Genomic DNA, 22,307 nt, shown 5'->3' on the forward strand with positions numbered 1-22,307 from the left:
TCTTATAATAACCCAGGCAGTGGTTTCTGTAAAAGCCAGATTAGATCGTCCTGCCCTGCCTTTTAGAAGTTTCCACAACAGATGGAGGGACACAGCTTTAGAGCAAACCCCAACTCACATCCGTCTGCATTCGTTATTGGCCCTGTTCTCAAAACGCTATACGTTATCTTGAGCCTGTTTGTTTTTATCTGTCAGAGTGGTTTATTGTTAGGGAAATGTGGTGTCAGCTGTCTCTTCCCCACCATCAAAGCCGCTTCATTAAAGTTAATAGTGTTTGACTTGCAGAGATTCTCTTACCGACGGAACCCAAGAAAGCTCCTGCTGGCTGTTATTTTTCCGGCAGTAAAGGCACCAAATGGATGCAATAACTGCATTAACCTTTTAGGAAGAAGACGAAGAAAACCATACAGCATGACTCTATCTAATAGCTGCTTAATAAAGGCACCTTGAATTCACGAGGCTAACTCTACCCTTCAGTTTGGGACAGGGTGTCAAACTATCTGACCTGTGTCTTGACTTTGCCACTCAAGGCTCTGTGGCCTGTAGCCTGTCACTTCCCCAGTCTGAGCTTCAGTTTCTTTATCTCAGAAATGAGGGGGATGGATTTGAAGGAAGGCTTTTTTCTTCTAACCGGGGAATTCTTTGGACAAAAGTAATCTTACAATGAAAACTGATGTATAAAGCAGATAAAAGCAAAAGTTTTCTAGCTACAGGTGAGGAGAGAGACCAGAAGACCTACCTTCTCAGCATCTTTACCCTCCTCCATACCCACCTCCCACCTAAACCCATCCCTCCCCTCCCCCAGGGGGTCCTGAGCAACCTCTGTGGGCTGCCACCACCACTCAGGACTTCCTGGAACATCATTTGAAACCAACTGGCCTCGGAGGAATTATGTTTAAGGTCTTTTCTGCTCAGACTCTGGATTCTGTGATTAAGTAACTGGAGTCAAACCACATGAGGACAGTTTCTAATTAGGGTAATAACTTTATGGAAGAGTCTCTGCTCAGTGCCAGACAAACATGAAACAGTTTGGGTTTTACTTTGTTTTCTGTCTTTTAATCACTGCTGTCAAATCTCCCTTCCCATTTGGAGTGGTGGATCTCAAGCAAGTTCCATTACCTCTGGGTTCCTGTCACTGAGTGCTAGTTAGTTCCGTTTGAAATCTCAAACTAACTCGATTGAAATCTCATCACCTCCCTCTCCTGCAGGGCAGGCTGGGGCTGGACGTGGGATTCTTCAGAATGCTCCCTCACCGAGTGGGCCGCCCTCACAGGTGGGAAAACCAGCAAGAGAGTCAAACGCTACAGCCCTCATCACAGTGCACGCCTGACACCAAGATAAACTCAGGCATCCTCGCCCCCTCAGCCTCCTGCCATCCCGCTCCAGCCCTCTCCTCTGCTCCAGCAGGCCAGGGGACAGATCTGCAAGCCCAAGCAGTAGGGAAACCTAAAGCCAATTTTCCCTTCTTGCAAGCAAGAAAGAATTTCCACCATTTAATTTGTTGAAGGAATTACCCCCTAGCCTCTGTCTCTCCCTCGCTGAAAGAGGAGAAAATCATCAACACTGCTCTTCCAAAAGGCTGTGGCCAAAAAGACTCTCTTCCTCTCTCCCTTCCTCCATAACCTCCATAAAAGGCCTTCAGGATGGGAGAGGAGACTGGGTCAATGAGTGGAGGTAGAGGACCAAGTAGGCTGCCCCAAAGTAGGGGGTGAAGGGGAGGCAGGGGATGGAGAAGGGAAAGGGAGGGGCCACAACTGTCATTGGCTTTCTTTAAAATGTTGCATTTTCTACCAGGGCTCTAGTTGCCAAATCCAGTACTGTAGGAAAAAAAAAACCAACCCACCAAACATCCTGTACACATGTAATACTAGGATGTCTACCAGACTATGTTTGTGTTTATACATGTCTCTCAGACTTGGATGGGTACCAGCACGTGCACCTGTGTAAAACTCTAAAGAATTCCAAATCACACATTTAGTTCTATTTTTTTGACCCGAGTCTCTGACAGAGAAAAATAAAACTAGAGCGAAAGGAACCATTCATTCATGCTTCCATGCATTCAGCACTGTCTATGGAGTCTTTCCTTAACACCAAGCACTTGAGCGAGGCAATGACAAATAAAGCATGTTCTCTGTCTGGTCATGGTTATTCAAAACCACAGAAATAATTCCATTTGTATAACACTTTAGCGTTACTTTTCAAGAAGGTTTTAGGATCCTCACAACCATAAGATAGTTACGGTAGTTATAACCATGATTTTACAACCAAAAAAACAGACACATGGGAAGGTTAAATGACTTGTCTAGTCCCACAGATAGTTAAGTGCATGGCGGGGATTAAAATTTAGGTCATCTGACTTCTGGTCACAGGCTCTTTCTGTTTGATCAAACTGTAACCAAATGTACCCTGTGATTTCCTTACAGCTGCCATTACAATGACTGCATACTCCAGACTTCCAAGGATCTTTTCAATTTCAAATGTTCTGTTCCCTTGTCTTCCAATCTTCCAAATTTCGCTTGTCAGACCACCTGAACTAGTTCTGAAAATATAGTCATTTGTACCAGCTTTAGGTTTGAAAAATATAGCTTTTTTAGTTTAAATGGACTGAAGTTAGATTTAGCCTTTATAATATTAAGACGAGGCAAGAGTCACAGTTTTTCAATCAAACCACCCTTTGGTGTAGAAAATTATTTTGCTACACACATTATTTAAACTGTTCTGAAACCTACTTTGACGTTCTTTTTATTAATCTTTTTCCTGTTTCAAATCCTTCCATCAGGCATTTCTGTCAGGCTTCTGAAGGGTCCCATATGCACACTTCCAGTGCAGAAATTGTGTTCTTTTTTGGTTCATTGGAATCCTTCAGAATGTCTGGCACTGAAACATACTGGCTTTAATTAAAAGGCTATGATTTCTGTGAATTCCCATTAAGCTAGTGAAAAAAATCTGCATTTGAAAAATACAGTTAACACATTAAGATACAGTTGTACTGAAAAATGGTTCATCTTTAAAAAAACTACTTAAGCAGATGAAACTAAGCTGCCTGTAATAAAAATATGCTCATTTTTAGTAAAATCCTTCACTTCTAAATAGAGGGGTTAGCTTACTATATATGTGGGCAATTAGCCATAAAAACTCAACTAGACATGAACCGTGCAATCCACCAATTCGCCCTCTGACGTTAAAACACAGATCCTATTAACAGGAATGTAATTTAAATGGTTAAAGAGTGATAAAAGGGCTTCCCTGGTGGCGCAGTGGTTGAGAGTCCGCCTGCCGATGCAGGGGACACGGGTTCGTGCCCCGGTCCGGGAAGATCCCACATGCCGCGGAGCGGCTGGGCCCGTGAGCCATGGCCACTGAGCCTGCGCGTCCGGAGCCTCTGCTCCGCAACGGGAGAGGCTACAACGATGAGAGGCCTGCGTACCGCAGGAAAAAAAAAAAAAAGTGATAAAGTACATAACTATAATCTGATAGGGTTTCGAATATGATACTGCTGTATACCAATGACAGATCAGTTTCGAATTATGACTCCAGCAAAGTTTGAAATAGCTCAAGCATGATAATTAGGGATCCACAAATTCAAGAACTGCATTATATTATGTTATATATTATATTCAGTCACACCTCTTCGTCCATGAACAGAAGCATATTCTCTAACATTCAGATAAAAAAGCCATGTGAATCTTTCAAAATTCTAGGTCCTGGATGCCCTAGAAACCCCTGACTTAGTTTCCCTATCCAACTTACTTATCTTTAAAATGTGATATAACTCAAGATAGTTGCTCAAGAAACAATATATAAGAGGGCCCATGAAGTGCAGAAACGTTCACTGGTTCCTGGGGAAATGCACAAAGAGCTGTCAAAATAATCACTTCTCTCTACGTCAGGGACCCTCATACTCCACAGGGACATGCCTACACGGGCACAGGAAAGCCAGTGATAAGGAAGACCTGGGAGGAAGATGTCTGATCCACTTATTATTAGCTTCATAAGGCATAAATGTGAGCTGATGTGTCTTACTCTTTACTATAAAATAACACCCTTTACATTTATGGGATAGGCTTGAGCCCATCAAGAAGATCCTGATGGCTTGCCAAGGAATTGGTGACCTCGCTCTGAGAATCACTGCTCTAGTGATTCTCTGCTTATAATATTAAAGGTAGGATTTCTTTTATAAGCGTTCATAAATGTAAGTAAAATGAATTATTTTGGAAGACACACTAAATTCCAACCATCTCAATTAAGTGGCCACAAAATAGTGTGCTGCAGCCCCCTTGATCGTGCAATTCCAGGAAGCTCCCATCCTTAGAATCAGCTCCTCGGGTCTAATCCAAATCCCATTTGCTTAGGATCAGCACATTCCCTCTGGTTTTATATTCATTGGAAAAAAGAGACATCTTGTGACACCATTCTCCAAATACTATGCCACCATTGCAAATTTAGAGACTGGCTAGGAATCATGAGCCCTACCAGAGGACCTGGGCCCTGCCAAAATGACCAGACCATGTGGTCAGCTAATGTGGTCAAGCTGGTGTCCTTAAGAGAACTAGTTTCTTGGAGGAGAGGGAGGAAATCAGCATGTGAACACTGGCAAATCATTCTATTTAGTTCGTGTAGAATAAACCCACTGGGCATGAAGACCTCCGTTCAAAGTTCACGAAATGTTACTGAAGTGTTTTACATTAACAATCAAAACATAAAACTCAAGAAAGAGATCCTGTCATTGCTGGCTTTCTAACCAAGCTCAGATTCATTCCCTCCTCTCCATTTTCTGCTGCACCTCTTGAAGGGCATTATATCTTGCCTGGACCATTGCAGTAGCCTCTTAACTGGCCCCTCTGCCCTGAGTCTCTCATTTTTCACACTGCTGAAAAGTTAATCTTCCCAAGTCCAGCTCTGATAAAATTACTCCCCTGATCAAAAACCTTGAATCATTGCCTCCCATTGCCTGACAACAGAATTAAGATCACATCCTTTAGGCTGGGATTCAAGGCACTTGCCTCTTTCTAATGTCGTTTCCCACATCACTCCAAGGTGAGTGCAAGGGCCACTGCAAGGCCCACCACTCCTCTCTGTACAAACTCCCAGAGTCTGCTCTTGCAGTTCCCCACCTGGAGTACTGTCCCCTGTCTTCCTTCCATCTCCTCTTCACTCCTCTAAGACAAGATTCTACCCATGTTTAAAGGCCTAGAGGAGGGAAATTCTATCTTTTCGATAAAAAAGTGCAAAGAGCAGTTCCTGGTTCATAAGCACTCAATACACCTTATCCGTTATCATTGTTGTTGCTGCCATGAAGTCTTTAATCTTCAAAGATGAACTAACCCCTTCCTCGTATGGGTAGCTCTCTTCAGATATGTCTAATTACATGTTATTCCCTTTCATAGTTATTTAACTAGATATTTCATCTCCTCTTACAGACTGTAAGCTCCTTAAAAAGATCTTATTTCATTCACTTTTGTAGCCTCCATGTCAGACTACGAGGCCTTACACACAAATTTGAAGAAAAATGTTAAATATTGCCCTAGGCCACAAGGGGGCATGGTTGAGCTACTCTAATAGTGGAATCATCCACCAGCCAGTAATAAGGCCTTTAGAATTGAAAGGCTTTTCTCCCTTCAAAGTGTATTTGTAAATCTGTTTAAAGTAAATATATACACATTGTGTGTGATTACAACTCTACTCATGTTAACATGGAAAGATAGCTGCAATATAGTGAATTTTTAAAAGGGATAAGCAAAATAGAATTTATATGGTCCAATTTTTATAAATATCTATTCTTAAACATACACAGGAAAAATCAAAGTCTGGAAGAATACCCACCAAAATGTTAGCAGCTGTTATCTCTAGTGGGGGAGAGGGAAAAAGAGGGTGGTAACATGGAGGGTTTTATTTTGTATTTTGTATCTTTCTGGATTTTTAAAATAATCAATACATAATAATTTTATAATAGAAAAATAAAGCTATTTAATTCAGAAAAATCTCAAAGCAGAGTGTTTATTTCTCTTGTCATCTCATCTCCAGTCCCATATTTGATGTATTTAAAAGTAAATACACAACCTTGAGAATTTTCTGATAGACTGAAGCAAAGATTTTCAAAATCTCTTGGGACACGGTGCCGGTGGTGTCTCAGTAATTTTTTATGGTACCCCTGGGATGAAAGAAATGCCTACCAGTTCCACTTGTTAAGTAGTTAAGTCCAAACAACTTACTATTTATGTCCTAGTAATTTAGTAGCCATTTAAAAGAATAATACAGATACAGTGAAAAAAAATTTTCATTTCATTCTTAAATGATCACAATTACTTATTCATGTACTGTGTACACCTACTGGGCACTGTACAACTTCCTAAACTTTGGAATCAGATGGGACACTGCTCCGCTCATTTTCTACTCCACACTGATTCCACCCCCATACTCGATTTTATCACAGCAGCCACCGAAAACCCAACTCCGCGAAGATGTGACATCATTAAAGGAATGTAGCATGATCTAATGGTGAAACCACGAACACTTCGAGCTAGTGGTTCTTGAGCATCCCACAGATGTTGAGTACAGCTCTGCTTTCCTTAAAAATTTAAACTATCTCACAGCACCCTGTGAGTTTACTGCAGCACCCCCAGGCACCGCAGGGCATAATTTGAGAATCGATAGATTCACATCATAAAGCTGGTTGTTCTCTGTGAGGCTGGCAAAGGGGGAAGAAACCTCATTAAATTTCCTTGAAATTATTCCAACCTAATAGCTCGGTCAAAATTATTTTGTTTTCTCTGAACAAAAGCCTTCTGGGAAGGAGAAAAGGATAGTGTGGGAAGCTGAGCTGATCTCTGGACTCATAGTTTCCACATCCCCCCCATTCCACCAAAGTCCTCTTCTAATCCGTTCTCCCCAACTCAAAACTAAGTACCAACAGCATCCTCCAAAGCAGCATGTCCCCGGGAAACTCCCAAATTCTTCTCCATGGTGTCTGAGCCTGGATCTCCAAACATCCTACTGACTTTTCCACCTTTCTATCCAACTGTTTTGAGGCCACGCCAAGAGGCAGGAAAGCACAGCAGGCCCTAACACTGAACTGCTATCAGTGAGCTAGCCCTGGTCCCTTCCCAAATCAAGAGGGATTTTCTCCTGCCAGGAATCACTAGTTAGCTCCTGGGACCAAGCCCTCCAATCAAGTCCAGAACTGCTATCCAAATCCACTTGAAATAGGGATTAAGAAGCATTTTCTTCTCTAAAGTTTAATGAATCCAATTTCACATCTTGATTTAATGAGATGATTTGTGATTTTCTATTATCAACTCAAATATAATTAAAACAAACCCAAAAGTCATCACCAACGTGTGCGGAAGGAAGCTCCGTGCAGGGACCACTTAAAAAACTTAATCAAGATCACATGTAGGTGGAAGCAACCCAAATGTCTACAGATATCAACAAATGTGGCATATACATACGATGGAGTACTATTCCATCTAAACAGGAAGGAAATTCTGACCCATGCTACAACATGGATTGCTAAGTGAAATAAGCTAAACACAAAAGGACAAATACTGTATGATTCCACTTATATGATGTCCCTTGAGATCAAATTCATAGAAAATAGAATGGTGGTTGCCAGGGGCTGGGGGTTGGGAATGGGAAATGAGTGGGTATGGAGTTTCACTTTGGGAAGATGAAAACGTTCTGGAGATGTATAATGGTGATGGTTTGTACAACAGTGTGAATGTACTTAATGCCACTGAATTATACATTTTAAAATAGTTAAAATAAATTTGTGTTTAAAATAGTTTTTTAAAAATCATGGAGATGACTCTGTGGTAAGGGGAACCTTTGATTTAACTGGAATCATGTCCCTAAATGTCACTTGGAGAGCTTGCAGCAAACCTAGAGATGAGTCCATTTGGATGATTTTAAATACATACATGAGGTTTCAAAACCCAAGGACCCTGTTCTAAAGGAAATGATGTCTAAACAAGAACAATAGCAGCGCACCAATAATAGAAACAGGGCTTCCATGTCTTCTAGCCCTTCAGGAGGAAGAGAAAGGATTCCTAAGAAAATTCAAAATCTCCCCCAAATTTCCCAACCCTTCAGGAAAGAGTGTGAAATTCTCACTCATCTTCCATTCAAAGTTGATACTGCGCTTTCCCTTTGCTATAAACCCAAGACATGATGAAGTGGTACCTAGAACAGCAGCCTGAAGAGAGGGGCAAATACTAACTGACCTGGGTCCCAGAACCCAGCGTCCTGGGTGTGAGGTGTCCTATGAGGTGTGTCCTGGCTGTACTGTGGTACTGATGTTGTTAAAGGTCCAAAGTACTCGGCTTGCTCTTTCCTTGCAGGACTGGTCTGCTGATACATTTCCAAACAGCGTTCTGAAAAATGTTTGGGGAGGAGGAAAGGGGCTTTCTGTGGTCAGCTGGGGAAATGGTGTATGATACTTTCTCTAAAGGCTCAGAGAAGTCCTGCAGGATAGAAATTTCAACTCCAGCTTTCTCACATCCTCATGCACTAATTATTTAAAAATATCCCTAGCTCCTCCTCTTGACTTCTCTGTTTTGTCAATGGCATCCAGTCTCAAATCTTCAGAGTCTTTTCTGCGGTACGTGGGCCTCTCACTGCTGTGGCCTCTCCCATTGTGGAGCACAGGCTCCGGACGCGCAGGCTCAGCGGCCATGGCTCACGGGCCCAGCCGCTCCGTGGCATGTGGGATCTTCACGGACCGGGGCACGAATCCCTGTCCCCTGCATCGGCCGGCAGACTCTCAACCACCGCGCCACCAGAGAAGCCCTAGAGCCTTTTTTAATTTCTCCTTTTGTCAACACATTCCATCAGTCATCAAACTATAAATTCAGCTCCAGCCATACCTCTTCCATCAAAACTTTTTTTTCTATGTCCCCTGCCATCATGCTAGTTGAAGTCCTTATGATTGTCCCTCTTGACTATCCCCAAAACCTCCTCACTGGTCTCCACATCTTGTTTTCTTCCCTCAACAACCACCATCAGAAGAATGCTTCTAGGCTGAAGCGCTGAGCATGTCACAGCTACGCTTAGGAATCTTCAGTGGCTCCCCACTGCCCACTGGATCAGGAAAGCCAGACCCCTCAGTCTGGCAAGTGAGGTTCTTCGTGGTTCTCACTCCAACCTGCCCTCCTGGCCTCATCTCCCACCTAACGTCCTAGTCAACTGAACTATCTGCAGGCCTCAAGATTTCCTAACAACCGCTCCCCCCACCCCCACCCCCCCCCCCCCCGCATTTGCTCTCCTCAGTGAACCTTCTCATTTTCCCCTTGTCTTTATCCAACTTCGAAGTCCAGCTCAAATACTGGAATTGCTGTGAAATCATTGATCTTTGCTTTGCATTCTCCCAAACACTTCAATTGTTGGAATCTCATAATTCATAATACAATCAGTTTTGATTAGCATCACATCTCAAAACAATCAATGGTATATTAACATGTTACACATTGAAGCACTACAAACAACTTTGAATATCAAACTATCCTATTCATCTCTGTATTCTCCCTAAGTGCCTAACACGATGCTTTATACAAAAAATAACATTTAACAAATGTCTGTTGAATGACATTTAGCTGTTTCATACTATCAAATTTTTAAACCTCAATTATATTCTTTTTTTTAAGATTTTTTTGATGTGGACCATTTTTAAAGTCTTTATTGAATTTGTCACAATATTGCTTCTGTTTTATGTTTTGGTTTTTTGGCTGCGAGGCATGGGGGATCTTAGCTCCATGACCAGGGATCGAACCCACACCCCCTTGCATTGGAAGGCCAAATCTTAACCACTGGACCACCAGGGAAGTCCCCTCAATTATATTCTTAAACCAGCAATAGTCAATTTTCTTTTTCTTGCATCCTGGACCTTTCTTCTGTTGAAATCTTAGATGGAATCCCAATACATATTTTATAGAGAGATTTCATATGTGTTTTAGATAAAAAGTAAATAAAACACATATAAGGGGCATCCCATTTTATATGCATTTATTTTAAATTAAAATATATAGCATTTTAGCATTTCTCATTATTAAGTGAACTACTGAGAACAGTAGGCAGTTTTGATGAATATAAAATTTCAAGTAGAGGGTGAGAAGTGGCAATTTGCAATCAGCCATTTCTGGATCAAGCTTATTTCTATATTTTGTCTTGGTTTCACACAGTTGAGAATATACTGATTCACACAGATAAGTCATAATGTGCAATTTTATGTCAGTGGACCATTGGTAGGGTAATGAATTTCGTTATTTCTAAAGCGTAGATACAACCTGCTATATCAGCAACACATAAGAAAGCCACACAGAGCAGTCAAGAACACAGACTGATTTAAATCCGGGATCTCTTATTTACCTGTGTATAACTTAAGCAAGTTATTTAGCCTAAGTTCCCACATCTGTAAACTGGAAATAATAATAATTCCTCTCTCATAAGCTTGTGCAAGAAGAAGACAGGTCACATAAATAGGAGACATCAGAGTGTGCAGTCTTAATGTTTTATCATCTATGGAGCAGTTACTAAAACATTTATAAGACATAAAGTATAAAGAATAGCAATATCACAAAACCCACCCAGTTTAAGAAAGAAAAAACGATGGTTACTTTTGAAGTCCCCAGTGTGCCCCTTCCTGACTCCATTCCCGTTTCTCCCCTACGAGGTAACTGCTACCTTTCCCATATTGTATTTTTTTAAAATGTGTTAGCACCTCCTCTATTAGTACGTGCCAAGCTCTGAGTATACTACTTTCTAGTATTTACTCCATCTAAGCCTCAAAAGCACCCCATGAAGTGGATAACATTCTTCGCATCTTACAGTGAGGAGTGTGGGCCATGGGGATGCCTCGAGAGTCCCTGTCCACCGACACAGCCAGGCTTGAAACACAGTTCGAAGCGCACTCTCACGCTTCATACTTGAATGAACATTTATTAAACACACACCATGTGCCAAACACCATGCCGGGCACTGCAGAGCTTAAGGAAAAGCTTCTTCCTTGCTGGCAACTGGCATTTTCCAGAACCTCGGGGTTCCTCCCCCTGCTGCGGTCGCTAACTCAGCCCCCAGGACGTGCAGGGCAGCCTGTAAGGCCCCGGGAGCCCAGAGTGGCCTTGAGGAAAGGCAAGTGGACCCAGACGCTCTACCTCAGTGTTGCCCAAGGTGGTTCTCAACCACAATCAATCCCCGAGGAACCACGGAAGATTCCAAACTTTTCTGCCCCCACCCCCAGCGTCTTCCTCACCCAGGCTTCCTCCAAGAAGTGAACCACGTAGGAATCCAGAGCCTTTGCCAGCAACAGGCCAGTCGTGGCTTCGTGAATGACCCAGCCCACAAGGAAAGACCTCGACTTTAGCGCATGTCACTCCCCTAATTATTCCCTGTGCTGGGAGTCCAACAATAACAGCGCATCTTTCATAAGCAGCTCCCACCATGAACTTTGGAACCCTATGCATGCAGCCAAGCACTAGGAAGTGCTAAAGGGTCAGGGGGTTTGTGTGGCCAGCAGTCCCAGGCCTCTGGGGGAGAATCCCACTCGCTCTCTAGTCCAAGATCTGGACCCAAAAAAACTGCCTGAGCTGCCTCCAGGGCCTACTTCCTGGGGCTGGTGGGTCACCATGCGTGGGTCCTTAGAAGGGCCAGTGGGTCACACAGCAGCTGCACCCAAGCTACCCAGAGAAAAAGGGGGGGTGGGGGGGGCAGGAGACGTTTCCTTGAGGGTCACAATCACTTAGCAAATGCTCCCAAGGCTACACTCTAAACTGCAAAGTTTTTTTTTGTTTTTTGTTTTTAGTATTTACTCAATACAAGTCCTGGTAGACCCCGGGAGCTGGCCAGTGTATGGTTCTAGGACATTAACAGCAAATAAAACAGCCAGGTCCCCAAATGACTGCGGTGGAGCTAGGCAATAATCAAATTAATAATTTCAGATCGTGGTAAGTGCCTTGAAGAAATAAAGTATCTTTGGTGCATGACAGTGGGCAGGGAAACGCATATTGGAGCAGAGATCTGAGTTAGGCCGAGCAAGGGAAGCAAAGGCAAGAGATAATCATTCCAAGCAGAGGGGACATCAGTACAACCATGAGTTCTCTGGTTTAACGCTGATTAGGGGTTTAAGAAATGTTTGCTGAAAAATTAGTGTTCTCAAAATTCTAGTACAAGGTAGAGTTGAGTTCTTAAGGGTGCAAAGATCAAAGTGCTATATTGGAAAATTTGTTCTTGGCTTTAACTGAAGAGCAAAGAAAATGTGTGTGAATATATATGTCTCACTGGGGTCTTTTAAAAAAGCCTTTCATGTCCTTTATCCTTTAAACTTTTATAACATAGGTTGAAAGCATGATACAATCTGTAACTTCCAGCTCACTACTGAGAGATCTTTTCTCAGAACTAAAGAAGATTTCCCTTCTGTTAGGAGGTAATTCACCTCCCTTGTTCCAGAATTTGAAATAAGAATGCCGTGTACCTCTGAAAATGCAACTATGTAAACATCTGTGTGCACATGGACTAGGCGGTGGGGAATATGGAACAGGGGCAAGGTTGTCTTCAATATTCCTTTTCTGTTACTAAAACTGGGTAGAAAAGAATACACGTGCACAACTGTGCAATCTCCTTGTCCTCTGATGTTAATAGATGTGTTTTTAACTGCTGTTTATATCCCATTTCTAACATCACTACCATCTACATCCTCTCCAAGCCAAAGAAAGTTGAAAAGTGCACGAGGTCTTTACAACCTTGTACAGTGACTGCGCCTGCTCAAGTACAATCCGTGTGCGCCCTTCTTTCTCTCTCTAGACAGAGTTTCTTGGGGATTCTTCAGGTCCCTGGCCGTATTTCTCCCTAGGCTCTTATTAAAACCAGGTGCGCGGGAGGCGGGCCTTTTGGGACAGAAAAGCCTTCTCTAGGCCCAAAGCTCCCCCTTCCGGTCTGTTTTCTAGAGGGGATTCATGAGCTGAGCAAAGAGAAAGCAGGCAGCTGGTTCTGGCTGGCGAGCGGGGGTGAACTTGTCGAGACGGGCACGCGGCCTGGCTGGGCGAGGGCAATGTGTACAAGGGCAGAAAGTGAGGTTGGGCTGGGGGTACACAGCCGGTGCCCAGGGACTTTTCCGCCCAGTGCCATGCAGGAGCGTTGTCCGCGCGCAATGAAAGGCCCCCAGGTCCACCGCGCTCTGTAGGGCGGGGAGGAGCGGAGGGAAGCCGTACAGCCGCCGCGTATCTGAATTTGATACGCGGGCGGGCTCGGGCCAGACGGCGGCCTGCGCCCGGGGCGCGCGGAGGAGCCGCCGGAGACCCCGACTCCCTCCCGGGGCTCGCCCGCGGCCCCGCGCCGGCTTCCAGAACGTCCACGGGATGCGCAGTGCTTACCCTCTGTCTTCCAGGGACCGGGGCGGCCCGGCGGGGACCGGTCGTGAGTGATGCGGTGGGCCGGGCCGCGGAGCGCTCAGAGCGAACTCCCAGAACGCCGCAGCCCGGCGCCCGAGAGCCTGAGCTTCCGGGGACGCGGGGCTGCTCTACGCGAGGTCTCCGTGGGCTTCTCTGCCCGCGACCGTTGACCCGAGAGCCTAGGAGCCGAGCAAGGCTGCAGCCGGTGGCCGGAAGGGGCAACAGTTGGGGATGGGGAGGACAGTTGGGCCGCGAAGGCGGCGCCCCCTTTTCGAGCTCGCAGTAAAATTCGTGCGAGCGCTTGAAAGCCTCACGCCGCAGCCCGAACGCCAAATCCGGCCCAGCGTCTGTGAGGGCGTTGGCTACTTATTAGGGTCAAAGATTGGAGTGCTGGCGCTTTGATCACACTCTAGAGTAGGAGACAGGCCTCAGATGAAAGAGGAGCACGTTAGGGCACAAAAAGTTGAGGTGCAGAGAGGAACAAAAAGACCCCAAAAATGTGCTTCCGAATTTTGAGTAGCCATTTCCTATTCCTTGGACCAAACATCAAGCCGACCAGTTTTCTCATTTTCTCTAATTGCTGTTTAAAATTTTGAAGTCCTTTGCCAGGGTCTGTATAGCCTTTCAGCCTGACAGCCTTGTTTTCTGAGGGGGTTGCATGAATTTTAGGTGAGCCCAGGAAATAGACAGCCAGCCAGACAAGGTTAGAAAGCCCTTCCATTGCAAACGTTTGCCTGACACACTGGGCTCCGTAAAAACCACTCCAAAGTGGGTCACTCCAGCACATCTTCTGGGCTTGGTGCCCTGTTTGATGGGAAAAAGTGTTCTCAGCCTTAACCCCAAGATCCTGTGACAACTAACAAGGAAACTCCAGAGAAGTTTCCAGATTCAAGCAACCCTAGTGATTTCTGGCAAAATACTGCCGATGCCAGTTTCTCAAATTTTGGTCCCCGAACCACCTATAGCAGATTCCTGGGGGAATCCCTGTTGTAGGTTCCGGATTTAGGGCCTACACTATAGATGACGAGTTAGATTACGAGCGATGAGCCCAGAAATCTGCATTTTTAACAAGCTTGCCTTGTGAAGTGTCTGCTCACTATAATTTGAGAATTACTAGACTTGGCCCTTTGTTTGGCATTGCTGAAATGGTGCTTGTTTTTCTATCTGGAGCCCTCTCTCAAAATTCTCAACGGTATTAAACATTCTTTTTTTCTGTTTTTTTTTTTTTTCCAAATGTAGACTATAAAGTTTGACTTCCAAACAAACTGTGCCTTATTTCATGAACTTTTTTAAACGAAATTATGCCAAAAGCATTACTTCCCGCTGTATAGAGCTCTGAGCACATCCTGAGGGTAGGTAGGTGGGCTATACTTTGTGCCTTGTGCTAAGGCACAAAGGGCTGTTTGGGCTGTTTGTCTTTTTTTTTTAATTTATTTTTAGCTGCGTTGGGTCCTCGTCGTTGCACACCGTCTTTCTTTTAGTTGCGGCGAGTGGGGGCTACTCATCGTTGTGGTGCGCGGGCTTCTCATTGCGGTGGCTTCTCTTGTTGTGGAGCACAGGCTCTAGGCACGCAGGCTTCAGTAGTTGTGGCGCATGGGCTCAGTAGTTGTGGCACTGGGGCTCAGTAGTTGTGGCTCGTAGGCTCTAGAGCACAGGCTCAGTAGTTGTGGCGCACAGGCTTAGTTGTTCCACGGCATGTGGGATCTTCCTGGACCAGGGCTTGAACCCATGTCCCGTGCATTGGCAGGCAGATTCTTAACCACTGTGCCACCAGGGAAGCCCCTGTTTGTCATTCTGAGCCACACATATTCCTGCCATGCTACAGGAGGCTGAATGTTTTATGTCCCCTACCCGCTCCCCCTGCACTGCCTGCCAGATTCATTTGTTGAGACCTAATCCCCAGTGTGGTGGTATTTGGAGGTAGGACCTCTGGGAGATGATAGGTCATGAAAACAGAGGCCAGCGGGATTGGTGTCTTTGTAAAAGAGGCCCCAGAAAGCTTCTGCCCCCGTCCCTCTATGTGAGGACGCAGCTAGTAGATGGTGCCTATGAGCCAGGAAGTGGGTTCTCGCAAGACACCAAATCTGCCTGTGCCTTAATCTTGGACTCCCAGTCCCCAGAACTGTGAGAAATAAATTTCTGTTGTTTGTAAGCCACCCAGTCTATGGAGTTCTATTATAGCAGCCCAAAGGGACTAGGACACCTGCCAATTTTTCTAATACTGCTTCACTCAGGCCTCAAACAGCACAGCTTTTCTTGGGTGAAACAGAAGCAGAGTCTGTGATCAAGATGGTTTCCAAACTGAACTGCACAACAAAGGCACCTATGGAGCTTTTTAAACTACCGAGACCCACACAGAATCTCAGCAGTCCCAAACGTATTTGTTTGCAGAACCTATTTCACAAAGCATCTCATGGGACTAATGAGCGGTCAAAAGTATTGACGGTGCAGACAGAAGTAGCACTGAATTGAATTTGAGGAAATAATTAAAGGCATAAACAGAACATTTGCAACAAAAATGTTCAACACACAGTTGCTTATAATAGAAAGAATTTGGAAAGAACCCAAATTTATCCAGCAGTAGAAAGTGGGTTAAATAAATGATGGTACATTTATATGAAGGAATACAAGGCAACTATTAACATAGTTTCAAGAATATTTATTGACTTGGAGAGATGTTCTTGATGAGTAAAGTGAAAAGTGCAACATGAACAATTGCTCTCTTCTTGTTTAAAAAAAAAAAAAGTCTAGTGGTAACTGACAGAAGACCCAAGAAAGCAGACTCCTAAGCTGATGATAATGAACACTTGAAAAGAATCCTAATTTGCACTGCAGAACTGGAAAACCACAGAACACAGAGCTGTAGTGGGAAGGCTACTGAAGAAGCAATTCAATGTCCTCTCCAAGTCATTACAGCTGGGTGACCGTCCTCCACCCCAGCAAAACACTGGAGGCTTTATTTCCCGGAGAGGCTACGTGCATTAAAAACAAGAGGATTAAATGAAAATTTAAATACTGCCCAAGCCCTCTCCAGCAGGCTGGAAGCCTGACATACGTCTTCCAGAGAGGAGATTGCAGAATTCTTCTCTGGTGAATTTGGCCCGCCAAAGAGAAGAGAGAAAAGATACTGACATGACAGGCTCCTGATCAGATCCAAGCCCATAGCTGACAAACCCCATCCACACACGCACAACTTCCAATTAGCTTTTTTTTTTTTTTTTTTTGCCCCACTTGGCAGATACCAAGAATTACTTCTTGTTAGAAGAAAAATTCTAATGTTAAAGAGATGGTAGAGCAGACAGCAAAAACAAAGGCTATTAATGGAAAAGAAAACCCGTTTGGTTTTTTTTCATGAAAATTCTCAGAGAGATAAAAGAGTATATGCACCCATGAAACAAGAACAAGCTGTTAAAAAAAAAAAAAAGGGAAATGAGAACAAGGCAGAGCTCTTGGACATTAACTATTCGAAAAACAATGACTAGGGATAAACGATATAGGTGAAAATAAAGGACAGGCCAGATCAACTAAATGATAGGAGTTCCAGAAAGAGAGGACAGAAAAAGATAGAGGGGAGGCTGTCATTAAATAAATAAGTTAATTAATCAATAGGATTTCCCCAAATTGAAGGACATGAGTCTCCTGATTGAAAGGACCTCTTGAGTGCCCAGAAAATAAACCTACGTGGGGGAACATCCTTATAAAATTTCAGAATATTTGTACAAATAGATTTTAGCCACTTCTAAAGATAAAGAACTGAGTGACCTAGAAAGCATCAAGAATCAAAACAGCTTCAGACTTCTCAGCAGCAGCAGAAGGTGCAAGGCAATAGTAGCTAATAGTTCAGGTAGACTCTAACTATATTGTACTGTATTCAGTGCTTTACAATTCATCCTCACAGCAGCCCTATGAAATAGGTGCTATCATTACCTTCATTTTACAGGTGAGAAATCTGAGGTCCAAAGGAGCTGACAAACTTGCCCAAATGACAGAGGTAATAAAGGCTAGGATTTGAAACAGGCAGACTGGCTCCAGAGCCCATGATCCTAATGGGTATATCATATACTGAAGCAGCGCCTTCAAAATTAAAAGGGAAAAGTTTATGCAACTCAGAATTATATGCCTGGCCAAGTTATTATTAAGTGATAAAGTAGATAATTTTTGGATACGCATATTCTCAAAAATTATACTTCTCATAACTCTCAAGGACAATTATTGTACAATTTCACTTGTATAAGGTGTCTAGAATAGTCTAATACATAGAAACAAAAAGTAGAACATTGGTTACCAGGGGCTGTGGGGAGGTAGGAATGAGGAGTTGTTGTTTGATGTGTACAGAGTTTCCGTCTGGGATGATGAAGTGGAGATGGCTAGTGGTATGGTTGCACAATAATGTAAGTATAGTTAATGCCACTTAAAAATGGTTGAAATGGTAAATTTTATGTTAAGTTTACCAAAAGGAAGAAAAAGCTCCTATAGGAAAAAGTACGCCGCCCAAATGAGGGAGTGAAGCAAGACAGAGGAAAGTTAGGATTCAGGAAGCAAGAAATCCGACTCAAGAGTAAGGCAAAGGAATCCCCCGGGTAACGAAGAAGGGAGATCCTGGGATAGCGGCTGTGCATCAGGCTCAGGAAACAACCACTTCAGAAGGTGCAGGGAGTGAAGTTTCCAAAAAGATGAAATTGATAGAAGACATGATATTTTTCTGAACTTACTGAGAAGATATACAGCTAACAGGGAGAGAATTTGAAGCTAAATTAATAATTACATAAAAACGTAAGCAGGGACTTCCCTGGAGGCGCAGTGGTTAAGAATCCACCTGCCAATGCAGGGGACACGGGTTTGAGCCCTGGTTTGGGAAGATCCCACGTGCCGCAGAGCAACTAAGCCCGTGCACCACAACTGCTGAGCCAGTGCACCACAACTACTGAAGCCCATGTGCCTAGAGCCTGTGCTCCACAACAAAAGAAGCCACTGAAATGAGAAGCCCACTCACCGCAACGAGGAGTAGCCCCCCTTGCTGCAACGAGAGAAAGCTCGCACACAGCAACAAAGACCCAACGCAGCCAAAAAAAAAAAAATTTTAATTAAAATTTTTTTAAATTTTAAACTTTTTATTAAAAATGTTTAACTTTTAAAAAATTTTAAATCTTCAATTAAAAATTTTTTAATTAAAATTATTTTAAAACAACTTAAGCAAACAAACAAAAAATAAGATAATTATTAATCCCAGGAAAACTTAATGTTGTGATACAAAGGGAAAGTAATCTTCATACTTTTTTGTACTACGTGACTCAGCAGTGAATTGCATGTTATCTAGTTGTGATAATGTGAACACTAAATATCGATCTAACCAAAGGTTTATGCTAGATCTGCATCAAGAAGATGAGGGTGTGAGTGTTGCGTACCAGGGTGGGCAGGTGAGGACGGAAACTGAATTCTTATATGCCTTAATGGAAATCAACAGATAATGCCTGAAAAAGAAAACTCAAGAGGTGACTTAGATATATGTGTTAAATACCAAAATAAACAACTATAAGATTTAAAAGCAGTTGCCTGCAAAATAAAACAGAAAATTGAGGAGATGGAGTGGTTTGGAAACTGCTGGTTTTTTGTGGTATATCTTGGAGAACTGTTTGACTGTTTAAACCATGTGAATATATAAGTTTGGTAAAAATTGAAACTGATTTTCAAAAAAGAAGAACAACACAACTCTAAAGCTTCTCCAGAAAGTCCAGAAAAGCCTGTTTCTACCTCCTGGTTTCCTCAAATCAAACTTACTTTTTTCCAAGCAGTAGTTTTCTGCATACTTCTTCTGTGATTTTCTGCCATTGTACACACGTTTTCATAAAATAGGCTTTTGTGAGCTAGCCTGGGAATTTAACCATTGCTTATATTACTTCTCTGGAGACATGTATTTCAAGTTCTAACCAAACAACTTCCAAAAATCCTTTCAGAACTTCTCCTGTTTATTAACTGGGGACTGTATTATCCATTCCCATAAGACTTTACATACAATACAGCTAAAAAGACATTTGAAAAATCACAGAATATTACGATTGCATTTGACACTGTGCCAGCTGGTACAATCAGTGAGTGATGTGGCTACTGGAAAGAAGAAGGGTAGGAGGAGAGTCATCAGGGGAGACTGTGTCAAAGAGCCTCAGTTCAAGCTGAACGTGCAAAGATGGATTGTAGATTTTTTAAATGGTGGCATCAATCAGGACTTTCTATGAAAGTGACAGACACTCAACCCAAACTAGCTAAGCCAGAAATGGAATTTTTTGGCTCACCTAACTAGGACATCCCAAGGGGTCTGGCATCTGGCAAAGATTGATCCCGGGTCCAAAAGAGTTGCTAAGCTCTCTTCATCTCCATTATTCTCCTCTACAGCTCCAGTCTTCCTTTCCAGCTTTGCAGCATGGGGTGCTGATGAGGTGGATGGGTAACTCTATTGGCTGTACGTCAAAATCCCAGGGGAAGACCCTGATTGGTCCTCCATGGGTTCAGGTGAATGGATACTATGATTGGCCAGGCCTGAATCAGCTGCCAGAAAGGGAAGATGAGGAATAACCTGCTGGGCTGCCAAAAATAATACCTATTACATCCCAGTATAATTGTACATACCAAATATGCTCTGGTGGAGATATATTAGCGCCTGGGCCAACTGGCAGCGTAAGTAAAAATGCCTCATAAATGCTAAAGCACCATGAAATGTTGGTTGTGAGTCAGTACTAAATGTAAGTCTACATTGGCCCTACCCAGCCAAACTGCAATTACTCCTGGATCCTCAGCTCTCTGAATGTTTTAAGTTTTTCTTTCCTCCTAGCAGATTCATTTGTCACAGTTTCCCCGGGTATTGGCCTCTTTCTTCTAACAGAATCTGCTTCCAACTGCAGTGAAAAATTTGTTCATGTCATTTTTCAAAGGAAGTTAGGAGGAAAAAAAAATCTCCACAGTTGGAATAGTTCGAAACTGAAAACATAATGGATGTATATGCGTGTAATCAGATTGCTCTCAGCATCTTTCACTCTACCGTTTCTCTAATCTGTTGAGTCACTTTCTTGGCCTCGTTGAGCCAGTCCTCAAATAAGCCAAAAATATTTTGCTGATACTAGCTGCAATTTACTGAGTGATAGGATATTTGTAATGTACTTTGAGACTGAGCTTATAGCCCTGAAGATTAGGCAGTTAATTAGTAGAGAAATGTTTTCACCATCTCGGAAAAGCAAACTTCAGATTAATTAACAGTCTATACTGGAATTTCCAATTTTTATAGGCCTACTTTCGATGTCTGATTTTTAACTCGGTGTGAGGTGTTCCTTGACTGCTGACAATGTAAAGTAGGCTGATGCCTAAATGTGTTTCCGATAAACCTCTCATTGATGTCAACACTTGAATACCTAATGCTACACTGAACTTTGTATTCGAAGATAGTATGGATGAATGCTAACTACTTGTGAGTCTGAGTTTTGCTGAAAAGACCTTAAGCCAGACTTTACAGATTCTCTGTAATGGATACTAGTAAAATCTTAGGGCAGGCCTTCACTTCATTTGCACAAAATTACCAAAACAAGACATTACTAGATGATTACCCAAGGCCATTCTCCATCCATTTTTTCCTTGCCAGTCTCTTCCCATGACAGAGACTGAATATGCCAGGTATTCACTTTCCCAGCCTCCTGTGCAGCTAGCGATGGCCCTATGATCCAGGTCAGGCCAGTTGGAATGAAGAGAGAGATGGCTGGGATATTTGGGGGAGAGATTTTTCTTACCTCAGTGAAAGACAAGATGCATGGGTGGAGAGCCTTTTTATTTGCATTCTTCCTGCTTCTTCCTGTTTGGGTCACATTTGAGAAGGTAATGCCAGGAGCTCTAGCAGCCATTTGTGACCATTGCTGAAACACCGAGCATGAAACTGAGAAAAAGCCCAAGTCCCTGGGAATATCACTGAGCCACTACACCCACTGGAATGGCCTGCTTCCACATTTCATGCAAAGTGAGATTAATCGTCTCCTACGTTTCAGCCATTGGGCATTCTATCACTTTCAGCCACAAGCATGCTTTATCTTTAAATGATTCAAAGATACGAATTATTTACCCAGTGCTCATTCTGTTGATATGCTCTCCCCTTCTTGACTGTACCCAGATTTTATCTGGGTATCCAACCTCTCTCTATATCCCATGTAGCCAGTGGAAGCAGATTCTTCCCTTGTTTATAGGGGTGATCCTTGGTTGGCTTAAGTCAGTCAATAAATTCCACTCCCCTGGAACTGAATGGAGGATTCCATTCAAGGGTTAGCTACAACTTAAGTTGTCCAACCAGAGTGAATCTTTGGATTCTTGCTTGGAATGCCGGAAAAGAAGTGCTCTCTTACCTTCTCAGCTACTCACATATGAAGCCAAGAATGCTATTTTGCCACCATGAAGTAAATTAGCCTTTGGAAGAAGTACATGCCTCAGAAGGCAGAACAGAAAGACAGAAAGAAACTAAGCCTATGATAACGTTACCGAGGTGTTGGATCACTGTAGTTTTGGACTTGCCATTACGTGAGGGCAAAAATCTCCTTTATTAAAGTCAGTTTGAGTTGGATTCTCTGTTCTTTGCAACTTCAGAATGCATTCTGATTTGATATACTTCCTATCTAGACCGTTAGGCGACAGGCAAAGAGGAAAACCAAATGGCAATCTTTTAAGAGGCAAAAGCGAAAACACCTCTCCATAAATGAACCATATGGGTAGGTGCGTGGTCATCCATCATCCTTTTCTTCTCTCATCAAAGATAGAGAAAAAACGATGTATTGAACTGCCACATGCAATGTGCTCTGCCACTTAACTCTATTGGGCTTTGAACAAGTTACTTAAACTGCTTGTGCCTTGGTTTCTGTGTATGTAAAACGGAGACCATGATAGTATCTGCCTTGTAGGGAGGCT

At 43.1% G+C, this 22,307-nt stretch overlaps 1 long non-coding RNA gene across 1 annotated transcript in view; it reads right to left on the reverse strand.

Annotated features, from left to right (window-relative positions):
* Positions 1-13,535, reverse strand: part of LOC132429163 (uncharacterized) — an 88,042-nt gene extending 74,507 nt beyond the window's left edge. Inside the window, exon 1 of the long non-coding RNA XR_009520297.1 lies at positions 13,359-13,535. This is a non-coding gene — a long non-coding RNA (uncharacterized lncRNA). The remainder of the gene's footprint in view (positions 1-13,358) is intronic.
* Between the last annotated feature and the right edge of the window lie 8,772 nt (positions 13,536-22,307).

The sequence above is a fragment of the Delphinus delphis genome, chromosome 8, assembly GCF_949987515.2.
Source record: "Delphinus delphis chromosome 8, mDelDel1.2, whole genome shotgun sequence".
NCBI classification, from domain to species: Eukaryota; Metazoa; Chordata; class Mammalia; order Artiodactyla; family Delphinidae; genus Delphinus; species Delphinus delphis.